This window comes from Canis lupus, chromosome 26, assembly GCF_003254725.2.
Source record: "Canis lupus dingo isolate Sandy chromosome 26, ASM325472v2, whole genome shotgun sequence".
In the NCBI taxonomy this organism is placed as follows: Eukaryota; Metazoa; Chordata; class Mammalia; order Carnivora; family Canidae; genus Canis; species Canis lupus.
Window position 1 is genome coordinate 35,521,468 of NC_064268.1, and position 27,600 is coordinate 35,549,067.

The 27,600-nt window shown below is 42.4% G+C and overlaps 1 protein-coding gene across 5 annotated transcripts in view; it reads right to left on the reverse strand.

Moving 5' to 3' along the window:
* The window catches only part of PRKG1 (protein kinase cGMP-dependent 1), a 1,199,334-nt gene that overhangs the window by 532,963 nt on the left and 638,771 nt on the right, over window positions 1-27,600 (reverse strand). The gene's annotated exons all lie outside the window — the stretch shown is intronic.

Genomic DNA, 27,600 nt, shown 5'->3' on the forward strand with positions numbered 1-27,600 from the left:
TTAAGTCCTGATGTGAATCTAAGTAGCTGCCTCACATCCTTTGTAAACAGGCGCGTCTAGGGGCCAGTTTACCGGGGCGAGTTGTGCCCCGCGTTGGACCCCACGAGTCGCAGAGGCCTTGATGCAGGAAAGCTCCCGGGCCCCTGGCGACCAGCCTCCATAGGCAGGTGGTGTAACCCCCGTGGTCGGCCTCAGTCTCTCCAACGTGTAACCCCCCTTTCAGTTTTCTCATTTGCAGATCTACTTAACCTATCACCGTGTTATCAGAGTAATTGAGACCCAGGTACCAAGAGATAATGCTTCTAAGCACGAGTTCTCGGCTCAGCTAGGTACTTAGTACTTTACTGTTCATGAGGAATAAAGCCCAGTTAGCCCTAATACACGTACCCATGACAGAGACTTAAAGTCGGTAGGAAGGTGGGGCTTACCACATTTTCTTTAGAGCCACTACCTAATTTATTTTTTAAGCTTTAAAGACGACACAAAAATGCATATCCTAGACCACACTATAATTAGCAGAAGCATAAACTCCCAGATAACCAGGTGGTCTTACTCTGGGGAAGAAAAACCAATGTCTAGTAATAGAGGAAAAAAGAGCAATGAATACAAGGAGCATCTTCCACGGGCACGTGTCTCTTTTTACAAAGTTTTCCTCCCTGCGCTATTTCCTGCCACCTGTTTTACTCTCCGATTTTTTACCGTTGCTCCTACTGGCCACCTTGCTTGATCCCAAAGCTTTCCCCGAAGGGCTCTCACCGAAAACTTCAATGTTAGGGTTCTTTGCTGTAGTCAGATCTGCGCTGTTCAAGGCAGACTAAGAGGAATGTAAAGGTGACTGGCGTCTGATGTGTATTTTTAACGAATTATTCAAAAGATACCTGTTCTTGAGAGATGCAAAAATACTTTCTTTTAAATGTAAAAGGCAAAACTAAAAACTGCAGGAGTGGATAGAAATCCCTTTCTTAAGCCCATGATCTGGGTAAGTGCACAGCTGAGGTCACTGTGAAGACGTGCTCCGTGGCAAGATGTCCATAGCAACATCTTGGTGCCTGCCCACCTGCCAGGTCCACTTTGCTGGCGTCCCCCGAAGATGCAACCCCCCCCCCCATAATGATCTTCCGGACGGCACTTGGTACATTTGCTTTACCCCCCAGCCCCTGCTCCGTTTCACAGACCAGGAACTCCGAATGTGGACTGTCCCTCGTTTCTGTATTTGCTATGCCAAAGTCACAGGCGAGAAAGAGACAAAAGGCACTATCAATCTTAGGGGGAAAACCCTATTTCCCCAAAAAAGGTTTAGATGGCACACGCAACAAATGAGCTCTCACAACTAGTTAACATTGGAAAACAAATTAGCAAGAGGCAACAGAAGCAATCCCCTCTGCTCTGCTAGGCCTTGCAAAAGAGGTTCTCCTATCTGTCCCTTTACTGGGTTTAGGGGGCGGGGCGGGGGTTGTACAAAGATAGGGAATGAAGAGCGCAAAATGGTTTATGGTTCAAATTGTCCGCTCCGATCCAACCCGGTACTGAGAGTACCTTTCCGGTACGGTATTGTGATGTTTCATACAATGCAGTGAACATAACCAACTTGTTACCTAAATAAAGAATTGATTTAGGGGATTCCTGGGTGGCGCAGCGGTTTAGCGCCTGCCTTTGGCCCAGGGCGTGATCCTGGAGACCCGGGATCGAATCCCACATCGGGCTCCCGGTGCATGGAGCCTGCTTCTCCCTCTGCCTGTGTCTCTGCCTCTCTCTCTCTCTCTCTCTCTCTCTGTGTGACTATCATAAATAAATAAAAATTAAAAAAAAAAAAAAAAAAAAAAGAATTGATTTAGGAAAAAAAAAAAAATAGGGTCACTGAGTAGGGAGGGAGAAAGCCTCATTTCATTCGATGGTGATCCAAGCGACACGTGCGGCATAATCAGAATCTTAGCTGTTTTACTACATCATCACTCCTTATACCCCTCGGCATCCTGCATTTCCCCAAATCTGAGTAGGCTACAAAAGGCGATCACAAATCCCTTCATAATAACGATTCTTAAAGACAGTGGAGCAGAACACTGATTTACAAATGGATTTTTAGGCCTATTCCTCTGGAGCGGTAGGTTTTCTGGGGGGGAGTGTGAAAGGCTCAACTTTAACCCACGCCTGCCCTTTAGCCCTTCCCCTCAGATGCCTGGTAATATCAAGACCACTTCTATCATCTGCTGATGTTCCCGGACTTCTAATTTTTAAGAATTATTGGATAAGACAGAAACCAGCATGAATCCCAGGTGACGGCAGACTCATCCGAGCGAGACCATGCCCGACTTGTCAACAGCACGTCCACAACACGTTTCTAATGCTTTTCTGGCATCAGAATGCTTTTAAAAAAAAAAAAAAATGCTTTTCCTGTCATCTGATAAATATGATCAATCAAACAAACAAAAACCCAACCCAAAGCCTTACCATCACTTCAGTTTGCAGAGCGCCTCGCTTTCCCGTGCTCTGATGCGACATGAAGCGCGCAGAACCTCGTTTCCAGGCCTCCCTCTCAGGACCATCACGCGCAGCCACCCACCGTGGCCGACTCAACCATCAGCCCCGTCTCCCGCTCTTCTCACAAGAGTAGGTCAGCCTCTCCCTGCTGAATGCTGTCAGCTAATCTCGAGACAGACCTGTGGCCGGAGACGGCTTTTCTCATCGGCCTTGTCAAGAAGACTCCATCATCAAGAGCTAATGCAGTTGAAGGCGCATCATTAATGCCACTACTCACTTCAATAGTATGAATATTAAAAAAAAATAGTACGAATATTACGGTATTGGTGTAGACTTCGCTCCTACGCTTCATACCCATGCATGTTCCCAAATCTTAACTAGGTCTTGGGATTATTTCCATTTGCTCTTACGCACTTTGGAACAAATACCTACTCCTTCCGTTGAAAATCCAGCCTGACGAATGTTCATGTTACGAATCGCCTCTCTCATGAAATGTTAATGAGCACGTTTCTTCTCCATGTTCTCTACCACGGCATAAGCCTTATGTCACGGAAAGGGCCTAGATTGCATCAAAAGTGACGCTGGGATACCATGGTCAAAAATAACAATAACTCAGTGATTATTAGACACTGTACGTAAAAACACTAAAGAATTACCCTGGGGTGGCGGGGGGGGGAGGAAGAGGAAATATCCTGGTTAATGACAATTCTTTATCAGTAGAAGTTGATTTAGGTGCCAAAGGTAGGTAACTAATTATCAAAGGGTTAGAATAAAATAGACAACACTCTCCACTGTGATGGCTTCTGTACAACCTAGAGGGTATTAAATCTTCAGGGATTCAAAATCAATCTCAGGTGTCACAACAGTTGGTCATTAAAAAAAAAAAAAGAAAGAAAGAAAATCTGATTACTTATTTGTGGTCTATCCCGAAAAGTAGAATGGATGATCTCTCTGGCATCAAGCAATGAAAGCAGCAGGCCCTTCTCTCTGAAAGTCATTTTGTCTCTTCAATTAATTAGCTGCCTTCATCAAAATTCCATCTCACTGGGGATCCCTGGGTGGCTCAGTGGTTTAGCGCCTGCCTTCGGCCCAGGGCGCGATCCTGGAGTTCCGGGATCGAGTCCCGCGTCGGGCTCCCAGCATGGGGCCTGCTTCTCCCTCCTCCTGTGTCTCTGCCTCTCTATGTCTATCATAAATAAATAAATAAATAAATAAATAAATAAATAAATAAATATAAATAAATAAATAAATCTTTAAAAAAAAATCCGTCTCACTGCATTACCAATATACTTCAATAACTGTACTGCTCAAGTCCGGGAGCCACTTCGGCGTACCTGTCAGCCTTTGACTGCTCTAGTCTCTCACCTTGCTGCCTGGAGGGAATGGGAGACAACCTGCGTGTTGATGCACCCCTCATCCCTGGACGTCGCACAGAACGAGGTAACATCTGCTATGACTCAGCCCCCGAGTCCCTTTACCTTAAACGTTGATTTTTTTTTTTTTTATAAACGTTGATTTTTAATAACATTCAAACCACGAGCCACAGTAAAAATCATATTAGTTGAGTTCATAGTGGGACGGAAAGGCCTATACAGGGCTTGCTTGGTGCACTAACATCCGTAAAACCAGTCTATGACCCAAACATCATCCTTGTTCACACGTCAAATAACAGGGCAACACAAATAAGAAGGAATTAAAACATTTCCAGACGCCACCCTGGCTCTGCGAGGGTAAAAGCAACCACGGCCTACTAACAGAATATCCTTCCTGTCTGAAGGTCAGCCGGTATCCCAAAGGCTTCCTTTCGTGCTTCTGTACTTGCGCGTCACCAATCAGACAAGAGGATCCTCGTCTCTTCGAAGAAACAGAGAAACTACATGGTTGAAATTTCTAGAATGACATTCTTTTCCCTCCCCGCCATCCATTTTGTCACTTTGGTCCTTCAGAAGCTCTAAATATCTTCAGACAAGGGACCCTGATCTGTGGCTCGTGGGCCAAGTAAGCCCAAGGATTTCAAAACTTTGAATTTGAGTGCATTTAGGGGCCCTGTGTATTCCTCAATGTGGCTAGAGGCCCAGCCTGTCCCACAGTCCTATAGTAGGTGTGATTCACACAACTGCTGGCCGTCCCTGGAACCTTGGAGTCGACAGCTCCTGCCTTTCATTTATTTATTTATTTATTTATTTACTTACTTACTTACTTACTTATTTATTTATTTATTTATTTATTTATTTATTTATTTATGACAGACAGAGAGAGAGAGAGGCAGAGACACTGGCGGAGGGAGAAGCAGGCCCCATGCCGGGAGCCCGACGCGGGACTCAATCCCGGGACTTCAGGATCGTGCCCCGGGGCCAAAGGCAGGCACCAAACCGCTGAGCCACCCAGGGATCCCCCTACTTATTTATTTTTAGCTCCTGCCTTCCTCTGCATGAAAACACAGCCAGTTAGATGCAATCGAAATTCTTAATGTTAGGTTTCCCAAATGTGAGCTAGAAAAACAGTTTGGGCAACTGGTCCACCAAGTACCTTTCTGCAAAGTCAACTAACCAACCAAACATACAAACACCCAGAACAAACAGAAGCAACAACCGCACATTTTTTATCTCTAGTCTTTCATGACGTACGCTGAACAGAGGAATATTCTATAATCCTAATCAGGTGAGTATCATTCTCCCAAAATGTTTTGCATTGTTAATAAATAGTAAGCCAAAATAGCAATATTTTTTTTTTCAACTCAAAAGTATTTTTATAAAATGAGAAATAGGCACTCCTGGGTGGCTCAGTGGTTGAGTCTCTGCCTCGGCCCAGGGCATGACCCCGGGGATCCCGGGATCGAGTCCCACGTCGGGCTCCCTGCATGGAGCCTGCTTCTCCTTCTGCCTGTGTCTCTGCCTCTCTCTCTCTCTCTCTCTCTCTCTCTCTCTGTCTCATGAAGAAACAAATACAATCTTCAAATAAATAAATAAATAAATAAATAAATAAATAAGAAATAACTGTGATAGTAAATGCTAGTGGCTCTCGATTGCACATACGTAGAGTATACATAGTGAAACAGAGTTCGTTAATGACTTTATATGTTAAGTAATCAAAAAAATTCTACTGTGCACATAGAAGGGACACTGATTTAAAAAATTACAAAAAAAAAATCAGATCATGTCATTCCCTTGTTTAAAGCGTCTCATGGCCTACACTGCTCTTAGCATAAAATCCCCCACACACACCCGAAAATAAATAAATGAATAAATAAAAAATAAAAATAAAAAGTAAATAATAAATAATAAATAAAAATAAATAAATAAATACATACATACATACATACATACATACATACATACATACATACATACCACACCCTTACCAAGTCCTATAAAGCCCTAAGCCAACCCCGGTGTCCTACCCTTGGCCCTGACTTCGGGCCTGGCTTTCTTTCCTTGAATTTATGAACTCACGTTCATCACGGAGCTTGGTATTTGGCAGCTTCTCCTCCTCTGACCCCACTCTTCCCCTGGGCCTTCGAGGGGCAGGTTCATCGTTTTTACTCAGACTTCAACTTACAGATCACTTCACTCAGAGGGGCTTTTCCTGAACACCCACCCCCCTCATTAAAATGGTCTCCCCATGCTCTCTCTCTGCACTTTGTTCGTATTTAAACGACGGCTCTCTCACCTGAGCACTTCTTCATCATGCAGCCATGCTTTCCAAGCCTTTTGCAAAACATACTGTTACCTACACAAGGCAAACTTGAGGCAAACTCATTAATAACGAGTTGGCCTTCATGATGGCCTCGTTACATTTGTCCTGCGGATCTGCTCCCCTATGCTCGTTGTGCGGCTGCTGTGATGTACAGACGAGGACCGAGGCACCTGCAGACTGATATGGATACAGATGGGCAGCGCGTGTGTCTATACGGAGTATGATCCCCCAAAACGAAAGGCTATTTCTATGAAGACTGCTGAGGTTCTATGACACCAGGGGACTCTGGGAAAGGCTCCAGCTCTGCTCTTTTTCTGCTAGGCTGCATTTACCCACCTTCTGTGTTTTGCCTCTGAATGAGCCCAAGAAGCTCATTCCCACTTCAAAGGGGAAGCAAGTGAGTCAGTCATTCTCTGAGTTTGTCCTAGGCCCTCAGACACCTCGTAACACCCAAGAAAAGCCAGATCCTGAACATGTTGCAGGACATTAGTTTCGAATAAACCTCCGCAGAGTCTGGCATCAGTACCCCTGCCTTGTGTAATTTATGGATGAACCCCTGTCGTTTGCCTGGCACTTACCCTTGACCGGACCCTATCCTGGATTCCTAGAGGAATGTGTACCCTACACGCTCTTCCAACATAAACCCTTGGCCCCAAGCAACGGCGAGACTCATTTCCCTTCCCTAAGTCTCTCAGAGGCTCCGTCTGCTATGCCCTACCTGTCATTTAAAATAATAAACTCTTTTTCCACTTCCTCTGGTGTGCTTAACTAAATACACTCTAGCTCTATCTATGTCATGACAAATGGCAAAATTTCATTCTTTTTTATGGTTGAATAATATTCCAGTGTGGGTGTGTGCGTGTGCGGGCATACACCCCATCTTTTTTTTTTTTTTTTGCGTATACCCCATCTTTATCCATTCATCAGTTGATGGACACTTGGGTTGTTTCCATAATTTGGCTACTGTAGATAACACTGCTATAAACAGGGGTGCGTGTACCCTTTTGATTCAGTATTTCTTTTATTCTTTGTGTATCAACATGCATTCACCCACAAATATATTTTTATCATAAATGCAAGTTTTTATGAAGGATATAAATACGATAATATTTTGTAAATTTCTAAGACATGCAAAAAATAATGTAGTTTCTGTTAGGGAGCCATACATATGTAGTAAAGACATAAAAAATAAAGACAAGAGGCAGTTGGGTGGCTCAGTCAGTTAAGTGTCTACCTTCAGCTCAGGTCATGATCCCAGGGTCCTGGGATTGAGCCCCATGTCAGGCTCCCTGCTCAGTGGAGGGGGGTTGGCTTCTCCCTCTCCCTCTGCTTCCCCCCCCCATTCATACTCTGTCTCACATTCTCTCTTAAAAAAATAGATAAAATTTGAAAAAAAATAGTAAAGACAGAAATGATGAACACCAAATTCGGTAACCTCCCTGAGAAGGGGAGAGGGGAATATGAACAAAGAGATGCCGGAGACATTCATAGTGTGAGTCAGGGTGGTGGTTTCACAGTTACTCTTTGGGTAAATAGCTAGGATTATGATTGCTAGATTATAGGGTAGCTCTGTTTTTGAATTTTGGAAGAGCCTCCACACTGCTTTCCACGTAGCTGCACTAGTTTGCACTCCCACCAACAGAGCACGAGGGTCCCCTTTCTCCACATCCTCCCAGCACCTGTTTCTTGTATAATTGGTGTTAGCCATTCCGACATGATATCTCATCGTAGATTTGATTTGCATTTCCCTGATGATGACTGACGCTGAGCATCTTGTCATGCTCAGATGGATGTCTTCTTTGGAAAAATGTCTGTTCATGTCTTTGGCCCATTTTTAACTGGACTATTGTGTTTTGTTTTTTTTTTAAGATTTTATTTATTTGCTCATAGAGACACACAGAGAGAATGAGAGGCTGAGACACAAGCAGAGGGAGAAGCAGGCTCTACCCAGAGAGCCCGACGTGGGACTCGATCCAGGGTCTCCAGGATCATGCCCTGGGCTGCAGGCAGCGCTAAACCGCTGCACCACCCGGGCTGCCGTATTGGGTTTTTTTGAGTGCTGAGTTTTATAAGTTCTTTATGTATTATGGATACTAAATCCTTGTCAGATATATCATTTGCAAATATCCTCTCTTACTCTATAGGTTGCCTTTTAGTTTTGTTAAATGTTTCCTTCACTGTGCAGAAGCTTTTTATTTTGATTTAATCCCAATAGTTTATTTTTGCTTTTATTTTCCTTGACTCAGGATACATATCTAGAAAGAAATCCCTATGACCTCTGTCAAAGAAGTTACTACCTATGTCCTCTTCTAGGATTTTCATGGGTTCAGGTCTCACATTTGGGTCTTTAAAGCATTTTGAGTTTATAATGTATGGTGTAAGAAAGTGGTCCAGTTTCATAGTTTCATTCATTCTCCTGCATGTGTCCATCCAGTTTTCTCAACACCATTTATTGGTCTGTTTCCCATTGGATATTTTTTCCTGCTTTGTCAAAGACTAAATGACCTTATAATTGTGGGTTCATTTCTGAGTTTTTTTGTTTTTTTGTTTTGTTTTTTTGTTTTGTTTTGTTTTTGTTTTTGTTTTATTCTGGCTATTGGTCTATGTGTCTGTTAGTGTGCTGGTACCATATTGTTTTAATGACTAGAGCTTTGCTAACACAACCTAAAGTCCAGAATTGTGATGTGTCCAGCTCTGCTTTGCTTTTTGAAGACTGCTCTGGGCTATTTGGGGTCTTTTGTGGTTCCATATAAATTTTAGGTTTGTTCTGGTTCTGTGAAAAACGCTTTGGTATTTTGATAGGGATTGCATTTAAATGTGTAGATTACTTTGGATAACATCGACATTATAATGATATTTGTTCTTCTAATCGGCGAGCATGGACTGTCTTTCCATTTCTTTGGGTCTTCAATTTCTTTCATTAGGGCTTTTCAGTTTTCAGAGTATAGGTTTTTCACCTCTTTGGTGAGGCTTATTCCTCAGTATCTTATTATTTTGGATACAATTAGAACTGTTTTCTTAATTTCTCTTTCCACTTCATTTTTGGTATGTAGAAATTCAACAGATTAATGTATATTGATTTTGTATTGTGCAACTTGACTCCATTCATTTATCAGTTCTAGTAGTGTTTTGGTGGAGTCTTTCAGGTTTTCTATATCATGTCTTCTGCAAATAATGAAAGTTTTACCTCTTCCTTACCAATTTGGATTCTTTTCATTTTTTCTTGTCTGCTTGTTGGGCTTAAGACTTCCAGTACTATGTTGAATAAAAGTGGTGAGAGTGGTCATCCCTGTATTGTTTCTGGCCTTAGGGAAAAAGCGTGTTTTTCCCAATTGAGAACAATGTTAGCTGTGGGTTTTTCATATATGGCCTTTATTATGTTATGTTCCCTCAAAACCTATTTTGTTGAGGGATCTTTACCATGAATGGATGTTGTACTTTGCCAAATGCTTTTTCTGCATTATTGAAACGATCATATGGTTCTTATCCTTTCTTTTATTAATGTGGTGTATCACGTTGATTGATTTGCAAATATTAAACCAGCCCTGCCACCCATGAATACATCCCACTTCATCATGGTAAATGATTTTTTAATGTATGGTTGGATCCTGTTTGCTGGTATTTTGTGGAGGATTTTTGCATCTATGTTCACCAGGGATATTGGCCTATAGTTCTCTTTTTTAGTGATGTCTTTGTCTGCTTTTGGTATCAGGATAACGCTGACTTCATAGAATGAATTTGGAAGTTTTCCTTCCTCTTCGATTTTTTGGAATAGTTTGTGAAGAATAGGTATTAATCCTTGTTTAGATTTGCATGTGAAGCCATCTGGTCCTGGATCTTTTGTTTTTCAGGAGTTGTTTTTTTTTTTTTTTTCCTGATTCAATTTCATTACTGGTTATCAGTCAAATTTTCTATTTCTTCCTGTTTCAGTTTTAGTAATTTATATGTTTCTAGGAATTTATCCATTTCTTCTAGGCTGTCCAATTTGTTATCATATAGTTTTGCATAATATTCTCTTATTTGTATTTCTTTGGTGTTATTACCCTTCCCTCATTTTTTAATATTATTTTATTTTTATTAATCTTTTAAAGATTTATTTGCAAGAGAGAAAGAGAGAAAGCAAGGGAGAGGAGCAGAAGAAGAGGAAGAGAGAATCTCAAGCAGACTCCCTGCTGAGCATGGAGCTCAATCTCACGACCCGGAGATTATGACCTGAGCTGAAATCAAGAGTTGGACACTTAACCAACTGAGACACCCAGACAGTCCTGTGATTTTATTTATTTAGGTCCTTTCTCTTTCCTTTTTGATAAGTCTGGCTAAAGCTATATCATTTTTACTGATTTTCTTTTTTTCAGAGAACCAGCTCCTGCTATCATTGATCTGTTCTATCATTTAGTTTCCATGTGATTTATTTCTGCTGTATTCTTTATTATTCCTTCCCTTCTTCTGGATTTAGGTTTTGTTTACTCTTTTTCCTAGCTTCTTTAGGTGTAAGGGCAGATTGTTTATTTGAGATTTTTCTTGCTTAAGGTAGGCCTGTATTGCTATAGACTTCCCTTTTAGAACAGCTTTGGCTGCATCCTAAGGGTTTTGAACCACTGTGTTTGCATTTTCATTTGTTCCCATGTATTTTTTTTAATTTCCTGGTTGACCCATTCATTGTTTAGTAGCATGTTGTTTAACCTCTAACCTCATGTATTTGTGGTCTTTCCAGAATTTTTTTTTTTTTTTTTTTTTTTTTTTTTTTTTTTTTTTGCGGTTGACTTCTAGTTTCATAGCATTGTGGTCAGAAAAAGTACATGGTAGCACTTCTACTTTTTTGTATTTGTTGAGGACTGTTTTGTGGGCTAATATGTGATCAATTCTGGAGAATATCCCATGTGCATTTGAAAATAATGTGTATTCTGCTGTTTTAAGATGGAATATTCTGAACATATCTATTAAGTTCATCTTGTCTAATGTCATTCAAAGCCATTGTTTCCTTGTTTCTTTTCTTTTTTCTTTTTTTTTTTTTAGATTGTATTTATTTATTTGAGAGAGAGAAAGAGAAAGAGTATAAATAGGAGAAAGAAGCAGAGGGAGAGGGAGAAGTAGGCTCCCCACTGAGCAGGGAGCCTGACTCAGGACTCAATCCCAGGACCCTAGGATGACGACCTGAGCCGAAGGCAGATGCTTAACCAACTGAGCCACCTGCAGGCCCCTGTTCATTTTGTTTAGATAATGTGTCCACTGATGTAAGTGGGATGTTGATGTTCCCTACTGTTATATTATTATCAATTAGTTCCTTTACGTTTGTTATTAACTGCTTTACATATTTTGGTGCTCCCAAGTTGGGTGCATAAATATTTATATCTACTTGTTTGATTGCCCCCTTTATGATTAAATAGTGTCCTTCTTTGTCTCTCGTTACAGTCTTTGTTTTAAAGTCTAGTTTGTCTGATATATGTATTGCTAACCCAGCTTTCTTTTGACATTCATTTGCATTGTTGCTTTAAGTTCTCCATCAGACATCTTACTACATCTGTTTCACTTAGATGTCCAGCTATGGTCTCATGTCCTTTCATTTGGGATAAATTCCTCTGTCATGGCATTTTGTCTAAGTCCCTGCCTTCGGTATGTTAGAAAAACCTGTTGTATCTCCTGCTCCTCAAAGTAATGGTCTTAAAAAGAAGAGGTCATGTAGTGCCCAGGGCCTGGTGCTTCAGGGAGTGTCCCAGGTGTGTACTGCATGAGCTCTGGTGTTGTGTTGTGGCTGCTCTATCCTTCAGGCCAGTCATCTGCAGAGGCTCTCCTTGCGTTTGTGAGCAGTGTTTGGTCCCTGGCCTGTATGTGGCGAGCTTTAACTAGATGTGCTGTAGGTGCTTGTGAAATGAGCCCTGACACCACCTCCAGCAGATCTGAGGCCCTGCAGAACTCTCTGGTGGGGAGGCTTGGTGTGGGCAGCAGTTTGTGCTGGTCTTCTTGGGGGACGGGCCCACTGCGCTGGGAGTGAGGCAGGCTTGACTGAGAAGTACAATCCCACAAAGGCACAGGGGGACTCGGTGTAAGCAGGTGAGGCAGCCAGTGTAGGTGCTGCACTGCTTCCTGCAGGTTCTCTGTGTTTATGCTGTGGGATGGGGAGGACATGGCACAAGTGAACTGCCATGTTCCTGGAGAAGCGTCTCCCTGAAGGCTGCCTCTGGGGCAGATGCTCTGGGCAGATGCTCTGAGAAGATGGAAGCATCTGCCCCTGTCTGCCCCAGGCGTTTCCATGTCATCTGCCCCCAGGTTGTTTGGCTGCTTTGTCTCCAGGAGCAGTGCAGTGCCCTCCAGGTTCTATCCCAGTCATGCCTGCTGACCTTTACAACGCTAGGTTTTAAGCCCTGCTTATTGCTAGAAGTCATGAAATTCAGCCCCTGTCGCTTTCCAAGCCAGTGGCTATGGGGAAACGCTTTCCTTGTGCATTCCCCTGTGTGCTCCTCTCTCTGTCTCTCAATCTCTCTCTTCCCTCCATGATCACTGCTCCCTCCCCTCTGCAGCATCTGTAATCCCTTTCTCCCCTAAACCGTGTCTCCTTACATCCTACTGTCTTAGATGTGGCCTCTTCTCTCCTTTTAGTTGTAGAGTTTGTTTTTTCAATCTTCGGGTGGATTGCTGGGGTATTTAGGATGAGTTGAAAGTTATCCAGTTGTGTTCATAGGATGAAGGGAGCCTAGGGTCCTCCTACTCCTCCATCCTCCTGCTCTCCAGAAGGGATTTTAAATCTATCCAAATAGCTTTCCTTCCATTGGCACAAAAGATCAAGAATTGGCAAAAATCTTTTTTTTTTTTTTTTAATAGTAGCCATTCTGATGGGATGAGGTGATATCTCATTGTGGTTTTGCATTTCCCTGATGATTAGTGCTGTTGAGCATCTTTTCATGTGTCTCTTGGCCTTCTGCACATTTTCTGGGGAAAAAATGTACAGCTAGGTCATCTGTCCATTATTAGTTGGCTTATGTGGGGGTTTTGGTGTTGAGTTGTATGAGTTCTATATCTAGTTTGGATATTAAGTCCTCCCCCCTTTTTAAAGATCTATTTATGAGAGAGAGAGAGAGAGAACGCATGAGAGTGGAAGAAGGCGCAGAGGGAGAGAGAGAGACTCTTCAAACAGATTCCCCTCTGAGTGTGGAGGTAACACAGGGCTCAATCCCAGGACCCTGAGATCATGACTTGAGCTAAAACCAAGAGTCAATCACTTAACCAACTGAGCCATACAGGCACCCCCCCCCCCCATATTCACCCCTTATCAGATTATCATTTGCGAATATCTCTGCTATTCATTAGGTTGCCTTTTTATTATGCTGACAGTTTCCTTCCCTCTGCAAAAGCTTTTTAGTCTGATGTAATCCCAGCAGTTGAGTTTCGCTTTTCCCTACCCAGGCTGAGGTAAATTAATGAGATGTCCCCTCTATCAGAAGACAGATTGGAAAAAAAAAAAAAAAAAAAGCAAATAGAAATCCCGTTCTTTTACAGATAATCTAGTGAACATTAGGCTTAATAGGAAATGGAACATAAAGTACTGTAGTTGAAATGGGAAGGTCACCTGAGTTTGGATTCAGTCTCTATGTGTGACCTTGTTTTTTCAGGGGCGGAGGGAAAGCTGTGGCAAATCGATGAGAAGCAATACAGTTATATTTAGGACATATTATCACCAGAAACGTCATACATCAAAGATTATTTCAGCCACATGGTGACTAAGAGTGACTCTCAGGGATGAATGCCACCTTTTATAAAAAGTCTCTCCTAAAACCCAAGTTGTTTTATAATCTGCAAATCTCATAGTCTTCTTAGCAATATCTGCTACCCCGACAAGACAAGAATGTTGAGTTTACATTCGGATACTACGGTTCCTTCTGTAAATGTCTCCGCCTATAATACAGGAATATGCCCTTCTAATCCTCACACAGCTTATCATCTAGACAACAGAAGAACTCTTGAAACCATAAAATCAGCCTCCTTACGTTTCAGTGAGAATAAACCCTCTACAGAATTCTCCTGCTATAAATAAATAAATAAATAAATAAATAAATAAATAGATACCTCCAAATATTTTTTGAACCTCATCTAAATATTCCTCTGCACTTTAAAAAAAGGGACCTATATAACAAAAGCGGTTGAAAGTATCTGCCCAGCATTTGCTCTATTAACTTTTTTCCAATCGTGTTATTGGAAATGGTATCAAAACTCTGCTGTAATTTATGCTTTTCGACTTTGTCTTTGAACCGGATAATTAGGGGTACAAATTAACCAAATTGACATTTCTAAATTAAGCAAATTAGAATTTTTGTTTTCCTCTTAAAGAAAAGTTTACCTTGGGTTTAAGTGATTTAACTCAAAACATTGTGAGCACACACAAATTTAAATTCAAATCAAGGCCTTTCAAGTGGTGACATCAAAGCACCATTGTGAGTCTGTGAGGATGACCTTGGAACACGTGAATCTCTCATTTTCACATGTGTTCAAACTACTTGTATTCCATCCTAATTTGAGGCTTTGTTTGCCTAGAGGGGAAACAAAATTTGCTTAATTAGAATGCTTTGTGAATTGGAAGTGAGATGAGCTACAGGACCTTTGGTTGGTAGGGATTTTGTTGTCATTGTTTTCAGATAAACATGCTTTAGGAATCCCCACCCCCCTCCACCCGCCCCCAGTTAGTGCCTCTGCTGGGACCTGCAAACTAGTTGAGCCTTGAGCAATAATAACCTTGCTTTAAAAGGGCCTAAAGCTGCCCTCCTGAAGAACTGGAATTGAATTACCCTGGGTAGAGGAGAAAAGAGGCTTTTCTGCATCCCCTGTCCTTTCTCATTCACCCAGGATTGATTCACATGGAGGGGAAAGACTGACACAGCCAGGACCAGCCAAGGCCGGATTGTGAAACTCGTCTTCTATCAGGGCCAATGTAGTGGATGGAGTCTTGTTAAGTAGGAGGGCTGGAAAGTGGTGTTTTGTGCAAATTTGTTCTTCAAGGGAGAGAAGAAGGAATGAGATGGGTAGGAGGAGGTGCTGAATATTTTTTTTTTCACTAAGCCCCCCCCTCCCAAATCACAGACCTGCTCCACATACATGATCATGGCTGCCACCCCAAGCAAGCAGTGTTTGCTCTAGCTCACCTTTAGGTATTTATTGTGACTCTTGGATTTTGCATGCCACACTACTAAAGCTTTTTTTTTTTTTTTTTTTTTTTTTTTTTTTTTAGATTTATTTATTCATGAGGGACACACAGACAGAGTGGCAGAGATACAGGCAGAGGGAGAAGCAGGCTCCATTCAGGGAGCCCGATGTGGGACTCGATTTTGGGACTCCAGGATCACGCCCTGAGCCAAAGGCAGACGCTCAACCCCTGAGCCACCCAGGCATCTCACTACTAAAGCCTTTATTGTTTTGTTTTAATAAGGAAGAAAAATTCACTTACATCGATATAGGCATGAAATATCACTGTATAAAGTACTTTTACTCCAACTGGCATCTTTGTTTACACAGTGATCAAATATTTTGAATTGCTGAAAAGAGCCTATAATAGTGGGGTTTCAGGCAACAGCCACAAGATTGGGCGTAGGAGTGATATTTGTCCTTCAAGGAGGAAGGTGGTGGTAGCAAGGGTCTTTCAGATACTCCAGTACTGACACAGATTCAGTCCTAAGTTCCATTCCATGCCCTCTTAGGGAAGACTGGGTCATGGTTAATATAGAAAAGGCATCTATCAAGATCCTGCTAAGGCGTGCCTGAGCGTCTCAGTCAGTGAAGCATCTGCCTTCAGCTCAGGTCATGATCTCAGGGTCTTGAGGATCGAGTCCTGCATCCTGCTTGCTCCCTGCTCAGTGGGAGGTCTGCTTCTCCCTCTCCCACTTCCACTGCTTGGTCTCTCTCTGTGTCTCTCAGATAAAGAAATAAATAAAATCTTAAAAAAAAAAAAAAAAAAGAACCTAGTAAAATCCAGGCACTTGACATACATCAACTTTAATTCGATTAAAACATGGAGGCAGTTGAAAGAAATATGCTCAGAGAAGCTAACAGGTTGGCCCTGAGTTGCTTACAGGAGGTAGAGATACCACCGAACCTACATTTGTCTGACTCCCTATTACATCATTCTGCTTTAAGAAGAGGTTAGAGAAAAGGGAGAATTGTTTTCACCCTAGGGACTGATTCAAGCAACACTAGGCTTGTTTCTCGGGGTGAGGAAGGCCATCACAAGTCTAGACCTGGGGACTTAGGTAACAGTGCCAGATTTATAAAATTGACCTTTTGTCCTTACGTATTTATTTCTTTCTCTTTCAAGAACCAGGTACTAAGCCTGTGCTTTGACAGAGAGGAAAAAATAATGAAAAAAGAAAAAAACCCACAAAAACCAAAAAGCTTAAAATGTAAGAGCATGTATATGGAATTACAATAGTTTCCAAGAAATCCATAAAACTAAATATGCCCTGTGGATTACTGTAGTCAAGATCTAATTTAAACAACCCTGAGATCTATTTTTCATATGGTTCTTAATTTTTTTATTATTATTATTTTTTTATTATTTTTTTTTTTAATTTTTTTTTACCTATAATTTATATTCCATAAAATTTAGAGCATAAAATGAAGGGATTTTAGTATATTCATAAATTTAATATATTCATAGTTGTGCAACCATTACAACCAAATGGTGTTGTTTAGAACACCCCAAAATGAAACCCTAATGAATATTAGGGTTTAATAATGAATAACCTCTCATGAATAACCTCTCCTTACTCTTCTGCACTCAGCCCTAGGCAACCACTGATCAGCCTTCAGTCAAGTCTGAATAACTGCAATCATACAACACATGGTCTCCAGCGACTCGCTTCTTTCACTCAGCATGTTTTCAAGAGTCATCGGTGTTGCAGCGCGCACCAGTATTTTATTCCTTTTTTACTGCCAAGTAATATTCCATCGTGTAGATCTATCCCTTTTGTTTGCCCGCTCACCAGTTACTAGATATCTGCATTTACTATTTGCCCATTATAAATGGCGGTGCCATGGACGTGGGCACACAAGTTTCTGTGCGCACATGTGCTTCATTTCCGTTGGGTCTATACCTAGGAGCAGATTTGCTCCATCATACGGTACGGTCTAACTCTAGGCGATCCTTTAGAAGAACTGTCCGCCTGTTTTCCAAAGCGACTGCCCCATTTTAGGTTCTCTCCAGCAACACATGAGGTAATTTCCTTTTCTACCAAGGCCATGCAAATGTATGTAAAGCAGTGTCCCCTTGTAGCTTTGATTTGCATTTCCTTGATGGCTATAGGATATTCAGCATCTTTTCACGTGCTACTCATTGGGTATCTGTATGTACTTGCGGGAACGTCTTTCCCTGTATTCTATTTGCTGAAAATAAAGCGTTTTATGATTTCAGTATTTCTAGTTTAGGTCAGCAGGTGGTCAGATGACAAAGTCTCTAAAACATGAAATTAGTTCTTTAGTGATTTAAGAATGGACCGACAATAGCAGGGATCCAGTTGCAGTGGTGGAAGTAAGGGTTTGCAATTACATTCTTATATCGTTTTGGAAAAAAGATACTTCTTGAAGGGGTTCAGGACGTACTCATGGTTTATGCCTGTTGAAGGGGTTCAGGACATACTACTCCAAAATTTGGCATCTTGGTATACTGAGTATCTTAAGCTGAAGGAGTTTGAAAATACCAGTGGAAGGACACTGTGACATTCCCCTCTCTCCCAAACCCCAGAAGCAGGTGATAAAGCCCTCCTGGGGGAGGTGCCTCCCTCTACCCCAAAAGGAAGCACCATCTTTACCTTCAAAGTTTAAGGGATTCTGAGGAATCCACGGAACTTACTAAATTTCCCCCCAGTTCACTACGTTTAACTCATATTCTCTGACCCATCACATTTCTACCCACTTTTGATCAAACCTCACATAAAAATGCTCAGGTCTGTTTCTTCCAGCCTTTATTTCCTTATGAAGGCCCCTGTATCATGTATGACTATTATTAAATAAATCTTTATGCTTTTCTCTTGTTAATCTTTGTCTCAGTCAGTTTAACTTTCAGGCCTAGCCAGGGACCCTACAGAGGGCCGAGGAAAACCTTGTCCTCCCTCACACCGGGAAGACATTAGTTGAATGTGAAGGGGACCCAGAGGGTGCTTTTCCGGGGAGGCGATACAGTATTGGAATCAACAGCTCGGCGCCTGCCTGTGTTCAGATTCTGACACTAGCAGTGTGACCTCTGTGCTCCCTTTTCAGAATCTGGACACAGAGCAACGTGAACACACGAGCCAGTTCTGCTCATCGCTCCGAACGCCCTGCAGGAAGGAAGGGAACAGAGGACGGGAGGAATCAGCTCAGCAATGAAGACCTGCACTTGATGGGGGGAAAGAAAGAGCCCCCAAGAAAAGTCAGTAACCAAAGGAGATGGTTTGAACTAGAGCTCTCTGTGAGAGGACGGTAAGATCCAGGCAGGGAAAGAAAAACGTTCCCTCTCTTCTGCTTCCCTTGTATTTCCTCCCATAGTAAAGTCCTATTTTCGTACAAGAAGAAATCTAATACAGAGTTTACAATGGTGGAGGCAATCTTATGTTGGAAAACCCTCCGAAGGCTGACTCTGTGTGACCCGAGAGTTTTCAAGCTCCTGAAATCTTATTTCAGACAAACCAACAGAAATGGTATCAGAGTTTTATCTAGCTTGAGCTTTTATGGCTGAAACAATTCTATTCCCTCTTGCTTTAATCCAGTACAATAGAGGACAGATTTTCAAAACTGCGTTTCCCTTTATCTAAAGCAAATTTTAATAACCCAATAAAAAAGCTCGAGGAAGTATCTGCACTATTTGTTATAATGTTGTATGTAGGGTACGTGCATCTCAAATGCTTGTCCCACCAAGTGTTCACGCAGATTCAGCCCTTTCTTGGCGCTTTCCATGATGGCATGTGCCAGGCTATAGGGTCAATTAAAACTTTCAGAATAAGTGTGCCAAAATGTTGGGTTTCATTGAATCTCATTTAGTATTTTCTGTTTTACACATCCCTAGTGTTTCTCAGCCTGACGTAAGAGAGTGATCCCACAAGATTATATGGATCCATAAACGCCTTTATGAAATACCATCAGCTTAAGTGAAGAGGGGTAAAATAACACAAATCCTATAATTATGCTTATTTTACCCTAACTTGGAAACCACCACCATACTGAATTACAAAATTACAGATTATTATTATTTTTTTTAATGGAATGTGAGTCCAATCTGGGAACTCCTAATGAGCATCTTCTTTAATATTTACTTGGCGTTAATTTAGCAAATCCCTTTAGTTTCTGGAAGCAGATTTATGTAAAAGTATTCATCATATTTTGAAGCGTATTTACTTCTGACTACCATATTTCTTCTCAAATTTTTACTTATCCAAAATAAAAGCAAATGGGTAAATTTCCAATTTAAGAACCTGTCACTACAGAACTAATTTAAATCTAATATTCTTTGTCTGTGCTTTCAATATGACAGCGACCAGCTATGTGTGGCTACTGAAAACTTACACAGAAACCATTGAGATTGAGGAACCAAATTTTATTTTATTTTACTATTTTATTTTTTTAAAGATTTTATTTTATTTACAAGAGAGAGAACGAACACATGTGTGGGGAGTGACAAAGGGAGAGAGAGAAGCAGACTCCCTGCTGAGTGGGGAGCCCAACTTAGGGTTCGATCACAGGACCCTGAGATCATAACCTGAGCCAAAGGCAGACGTTTAACTGACTGAGCCACCCAGGGGCCCAGAGGAACTGAATTTTAAAATATATTTAAATTTATTTAATTGGTTATGCACCACACATGGCTAGCAGCTAGCCTACTACTGGGTAGGACGTCTATAGAAGACGTAAGTTATTTTGTGGCTATGAATCATCCGGGGTAATACTTCAAAACCAAAGTGGATTGACTGATGAGATATTTCTATCACAAATTTGCAGTATTAACAGTGTCATTAAAACTGTCAACTGCTAGTGTCCAGATATTTAGATAAATAAATACACCACCTCATTTTTAATAGATTCCAACATAATCTGTAGTAGGTAGAAGACAAGAAATAGAAAGCACAACCAGCTCATTTTATTTATTTATGCTTTCAGTGAGCATCTATGCAAAGCCCACCACATGCCAGCACAACCAGAAGGGACCCTGCTCCAACTGACTGTCCATTTATTTGGTGTCCAGTGTGTCCCAGGACGTGGAGCAGATGCTTTGCCCTGAAGGAGTTTAGGCAGTCCAGAAGGAGAGAACCCCCAACGTATGTAGGAGGCAGTCCAGAGCGCTGTAGTCTACAGGCCATAGAAGCACAGTCGCAGGGACACCTGTGGTTAAGTGTCTGCTTTCTGCTCAGGTCATGATCTCAGGGTCCTGGATCCAGTCCCGCATCGGGCTCCCTGCTTGGGGTGGTGGTGGTGGGTGGTGGAGTCTGCTTCTCCCTCGGCCTCTCCCCCTGCTCGTGTTCTCTCTCTCGTGCTCTGCTCTCTCTCAAATGAATAGAATCTGAATCTGTAAGCATTCAAAGAAGTGTTCTTGGAACAGAGCTGAATTCTGAAGACTGAGGCATTTGTAGGGGGCCACCCTGGAGAGAGGACTTGCCTGAACCAAGATGGAAGAGGTAGTGCGGTCAGAGAGCTGTAACAGATGGTTTGGTGAGGAGGGGGTATGAAGAGACAGCAGGAGACACCGTGTGGTCTACATCTCCAGGGCCTCAAGAGATAAGCTAAAGAGTTTGATCTTTGTGCTGAAAGATAGAGGGAGAAACTCAAGGGTTTTAGGGAGGGAAACGAAAAGTTCAGCGTGACATTTGAGAAACATTTCTCTGAAAGAGACCAATTATGAAAAAAAATCACAGGAATTGGCAGAAAAATGCCCCCCCGGCTTACAGCAACCCACAAGTAAGACCTTCCTTCAGGGGATCTGCAGAAGAATGGCTCTGTTTCTGCAAGAGTGAGACACCCCGCAACTGCAACCACCAAGAACTCCGTTAAGAGCCAATAAGAAAAAGATAAGAAAAAAGAAAGAGAAAACCATTAGGTTACTTCTTGGGCACTAGGCTTGCAAAACCGTTCCTTTTGTGGAGACCACTGATTTACAACTGCCACGTAAAATATGGTTATCGACTTCACAAGAAACATGTTCAGCAGATGGACAACATAAAGACATTTATAGAAGTAAGAAATGGAAGTCGAAGTGAGGGGAGATTAAGATCTAAATGTTAGAAACCAAAATAAATAAGATAAATAAAATAAAATAATAAAATAAAATAAAATAATAAAATAAAATAAATAAATAAAATAAAATAAGTAAATAAATAAAATAAAATAAAATAAATAAATAAAATAAATAAAATAAAATAAAATAAAATAAAATAAAATAAAATAAAAGTTAGAAATCTTATCTCCCAGATGCTTCTGGAAAAACAAGGATTCCTGGACCCCATCCCCAGCGATTCAGATTCAATTAGATCTAATGTGGGTCGTGGTAGTTTGCACTAAGGATTTTTACTTGTATCTACTTTTTTTTTTTTTTTTTTTTTTTTTAGATCCTAACCCCAGCCATGCTTGGACAATGGAAATATGTGAATGGCCAAAAAGTATCCTATTCCCTCAGACAGAAGGTAAAATTTACATGTAAATTGAGTTGCTTGGGTCAGAAGCTTCTCAGACCCTCCCTGCCCATGGCTTCCCTTGCTAGGTGCTTGCAGGGAGCTGCACAAAGTCAAGGGCAGCTTGTGAAGCCGGCTGCATAGACCTCACCCTTTTTATTTGCTAATGATTGTTTTTAAGCTGAGCCTTGAGATCCTGCTGAGAAAGCAAGACCTCTCTCTCCCTGACTCCACTCAGCTCTTCATGTTCTAATTAATGTCTCAGCAGACCCTTATGGCCAAATGTGCCAACAGTGGGAATAAAAGACCACTTCCTGATCTCAGGTCCCTTCTTCCTCGGGGAAGACTGGGGCATCTGTCCAGAATCTATGCTGCAAGATTTAAAAAATAATAATTTAAAAGCCTCATATAAGAGAGGTTGACCATGAAGCAGAAATAGGGGATCTCCTTTGCCCCTTTCTCACCTATTTCTCCCCTAACCAAATTTCCCCTCCTTCTCATTAGCAAATCAGGGTTTTAAAAGATACATTTAAGGGAGCACTTGGGTGTGCAGTCAGGTGTTCAACTTTTTTTTTTTTTAAGATTTTATTCATTGATTCATGAGAGAGAGAGAGAGAGAGAGAGAGAGAGAGAGAGAGAGAGAGAGAGAAAGAAAGGCAGAAGGATGAGGGGCTCCATCCCAGGACCCCGGGATGATGACCTGAGCCGAAGGCAGATGCTTAACCAACTGAGCCACCCAGGCGCCCTGCTCAACTCTTGGCTAAAGTCATGATCTCAGGCTTGGGAGATCGACTCCCGCGTAGGGCTCCATGCTCAGCACAGAGTCGGCTTAGAATTTTCTCTCTCTCTCTCTCTCCCTCTGCCCTTCCCTGCCATTCTCTCTCCCTCAAATAAATACATAATTAATTAATCAAAAAAATAAAGATACATTTAACATACAAATATTAGGGCCATTTTTCTAGGTTATCTCATAAGCCAGTGGCTCTATGAGCACAAATAGATGATGAGATCCTTGATTCTCCACCAGCGACTCAGTGACTGGCATGGTCTTTGGACACGGGGGCAACTGAGTCTGACTGCAGCAAGGGTACAGTCGTCCTGGAGGCACAGAGGAAGGAGTACAGGCACCGCCACACCAGTTCCTACCGTTGCTCCATCGGAGTCACCGGTGAGCATGTATCACGGTGCAAAATGGTCACCATTGTGTCGTGGCAGGCTTGCCCAGTCCAAACCGGACGGTCCTATAAATGCACTCTTTCCTTCTAAAAACAAAAAACCTTGAACCCTTACACGCTGCACTTGTAAAGAAGGGACAGCTGAGTTATAGACTCTGCCCCCAGGTGCTTTCATTTTAAAATAAAATTAAAAAAAAAGATATGCACTGGGAGGCATAACGAAGAGGGATACCTGCAAATGCGTGTCAAAGGAATGAAATGTCCCTGTCATTCCATCAGCCCCGATGTCTATCCCTAGCAGGTGGGCACGATGTGGCATATTTATTCAACGGAATACAGGACTGCAATAGAAGTGGAAAAAAAAAAATACAACCCCGAGTAACCATATGCCTGTTAGGAACATTGACCAAAGAAACCAGGCACAGGAAACTCCTACCCTATGATTTATTTTTCCAAAAACAGGGCAAAGGAACCTATGGTGTGTTCCCTTGGGGATGGTTCACTGAGGTGCCCGCGGGTGGCTTGCGTGCCCCTCCGCATGCTGTATTTTAATAAGATGTTTGAAGTGGCTTTGAAGCTCCCTGATTTCGGAATGATCATTTAATTACCTTAGCCTGGAGTCCGTGCCAGTAGGTAAGGAAAAGAGGATGGGCAGCTCAGATGCATGCGACACCTGCTCTTACTTTAAAGTAGGTGTCCTCACATCAGGTTCCTGGCTTGTTTGTGACCACAGAACCTGGCTGGCGGTGTTCACAAGCAGGAGGGGAGGGAGCTGGTGGTGGTGGGGTCTGTATTGAAACATTTTTTTTTCCAATTTAGCAAGTTTTTGCTTTAGCATGTAGCACATTCATAAAGAAAAAAGGAAGCAGGAACCTCTTTAGGAGCAAAAGGAGTCCTGGTGACAGGTGCCTCTTCTGCTTCCACGGGCTGCGCTTCCACCACCCTCTGCTCAAGGAAACACTCAGGGTAAAACGTGGGATGGAAACTTCTTTTTTTTTTTTCCTTTTAGTTCATGAGATGCTCATAAAATCCAGGCACAGGGATGTTGGGCTTGTTTGGTCCGAAAGGGTGCTTTCCCACGAAACGTCCTGCGATGTTGAAAACCGTGGTGACAGTTGTGCTGTCCACTAGCCACATGGGCTTCCAGCAGGTGGAACGTGGCTAATAAAATTGAGAAAACACCTTTTTACTTTGATATAATTTAAGTTGATGTAAATCTATGCAGAAACATCCAGAGAGGTCTAATCGCTGCTCTGCCGAATGGTGGGGGGCTCCACAGCCACCGGTCCTGCATCCTCTTGCAAAGCCCTTGACCCTTTCTGAAGGGATGAAGGGATGTCGGGATGCCTGGAGCCAGGCTGACCGAAAGTGGACCTTAGTGACTTGCACGGTCACCAGAAGGAAATGGGTTTCTCTGGAAAACTTGTCATAGAACTAGAGAATCTCAAAATCTTTAGGAATATATATTAATTAGGACTATTAATTAGGAATACTGCTAATTCTTAGAAAAGAGAAAAAGAAAGAAAGAAAACAACGTTTAACATCTTAGATGTATCAGGGCGCCCGGGTGGCTCAGGGGTTGAGCATCTGCCCTCGGCCCAGGGAGTGACCCCAGGGTTCTAGGATCGAGTCCTGCATCGGGGTCCCCACAGGGAGCCTGCTTCTCCCTCTACTTGTGTCTCTGCCTCTCTCTCTCTGGGTCTCTCTCAGGAATAAATAAATTCAAAAAAAAAAATCTTCAACAAAATCTCTTCGATGTATCTTGTTGAAAATAAGACAACAGGCCCCAGATGGAGTTGGTTGAGTCCCATGACACCAAGCAGAGTCTTACTTACAGGTGTGGGTTGCCCAGAAATGGCATCTTAAACTAGTCAATCAGGGACTGATAAGTTCGAGTAAGGAGATCTCCCTGCGAGACCCCTGCATCCCCTAAATGAAAGGGACCTCACAGCAACCAACCTGCTTTCTGTTGCCTAGCGGAACTTCCTTGTCCTGCTCCCTCTGCCTACGAGAGTCAGAGTCATTTTGTGCAGCCCCTTGGAGCTCCTAGACGGGAGCTCTGCTAGATGGGACGCTGCCCAGCACGAACTGATGTTTGCTCAAATAAACTCTTAAGATTTTCAATATGCCTCAGTTTATCTTCTGATGATCCAAATGAGTGAGCTTTAAACACCCCCGTAGAGCAAACACAAGGTAAGGCCTACAAGCAATGGAGCAGCAGGCCAGAAAACATCCGAGCAGGATCTGCTAAGTAACTGTCCTCGGGGATCCCTGGGTGGCGCAGCGGTTTAGCGCCTGCCTTTGGCCCAGGGCGCGATCCTGGAGACCCGGGATCGAATCCCACGTCGGGCTCCCGGTGCATGGAGCCTGCTTCTCCCTCTGCCTGTGTCTCTGCCATTCTCTCTCTCTCTCTCTCTCTCTCTCTGTGTGTGACTATCATAAATGAATTAAAAAAAATAAAATAAAAATAAAAAGTAGGGGATCCCTGGGTGGCGCAGCGGTTTGGCGCCTGCCTTTGGCCCAGGGCACGATCCTGGAGACCCGGGATCGAATCCCACGTCGGGCTCCCGGTGCATGGAGCCTGCTTCTCCCTCTGCCTATGTCTCTGCCTCTCTCTCTCTCTCTGTGACTATCATAAATAAATAAAAAAAATTAAAAAAAAAATAAAATAAAAAATAAAAAAAATAAAAAATAAAAAAATAAAAAAAAATAAAAATAAAAAGTAACTGTCCTCGGCCCACCGGCCATCCCGGAGCCCAATTTCATAAACTCTTCCAGGGAAGTCTTTACTCACACCCTTTCCCCCCGGCTATAGCTTGCAGAGGGACTGTCCAGGGTCTCAGAGGCCCTGGAATATAGTGTTTTCTTGGTTTGGGGACTTGACAGTGTTTCAATGTTTCCCTTGATGGATTATGTCTGACCTGAGCAAAACTGCAATTTTACTTCCTTTTCTTTTTTATTTGTAGAAATTAGTCTTTCTCAGCAAGGACAGCAAGACATGACTCTACAGCTCATATGTTACCCGTTTCTGCTGCGCCATGTCAGCATCCTGGCATCCCGACTCCCCGGCATTTCCCGGTCCTCTCTCCAATAGTCCAGAACACAGTGGACTTAATAGGACAGGGACCTTTTCCGCCACTTTTATGATTTCTGAGCCGTGCCGTGATTCACAGGCTATCTACCACTAAGATTGATGTGCCAACTACGGCTGAAGCATTACAGCTATGAAGTGACCCAAAGAAATCCTTGTGAAGCTTTCTGCTCACTGGACACAGCTCTGTCGTCTTCTCATAAAGTAGAACTAGGCCAGTCTCTTCATCTTCAGGCACCTGCCTCACACACACACACACACACACACACACACACACACAACTGGAATGAACTTAAAGCCAACTCTGGATAAAATATCCTGGTTCTTCAACTCTCAGACCTCTCCACCTCCCTCTTAATACACACAACACCACTTACTCATCAGGATGTATCTTAGCGTCAACACGACAAAGCAACGTGCCAAGCCTCCAAGGGGAGAAGCCAGTTGTAACAGAATTACTACTGGCCGTCCAGGTTAATCATATTTTAGCTATGCTGGGATGTAATTGGTTCATCCACAGTGTCCCTTCGATTTAATTACTTACATTGATAGTAGCACACTTAGTTGAGTTTCAGCAGGCCCTTGGATCTCTAATCATCTTTTAAAATGCCTTCAAGAAGACGACACAGTAAAGCGGAGTTGAGATGTAAATTTATCTCCCAGTCCAAGGACTGTCATTCACCAAGCAGCAAAACGAAAGGCAGGAGACACCGCCAAATTCCTCAGGAGGCTTCACCAAATTTCCGAAGTTAAAATCGGCAAGTACAGCTGATTTATGCATCCTGATGGGCCCTCAGTCAGGTGCCAAGTATCTGTCAGAAACTTCCAGCTCACTCTTAGGAGAGGCTGTTTAAATCCTAGCATTGCATGATTTAATTAAGCAAACAAGTGAAATCAGAAATCGAACCACATAGGCGAGGGAAACAGTCTCCCGGTATTTGCCAATATACCTCTCCGTACTGCTGTCAACTCCTAAAGCACGCAAAGGTAGGCAGCACAGTGCAGGTTATAAAAAGAAGTGGATCACAAGGATGTTATGAGTAGTTGCTTATGGCTCAAAGTAGATTAAGAGAATTCATTAGACTTTAAGTGGTAAAAAACATCTCTCCTCAGACCTTGATCACATATACGATACAGACAAGGGCATGTAATTTGATAAATATAATTGGATTTCTATTCCTGATGGAGCATATATACTGAAAAATACTATATTCACAGATGCATAACATAAAAGCATCCTTCGAAAACAGAGTGATATCCCGAGGTGAAAAAGGAATTGACGGGACAAAACCAGAGCTGCACGTGGGAGCCCATTACTCCGATTTAAACACACCAGGAGCTTACACAATCATTTGGTATAAAACGCCTAACAGTGGTCTACAAGATTGTTTGTGATCTTCCCCTTCCTGAAACCCCTCACCATCCTCACTCCCAGCCTCTTCTTTCTAACTTTATCTCCAACCAATTCCCTCTTTGCTTTTATAACAGCTCCTATCTCGAGAGTCCGTGCTTGTGTACGTCACCCAGATATTCACTTCACAATGCT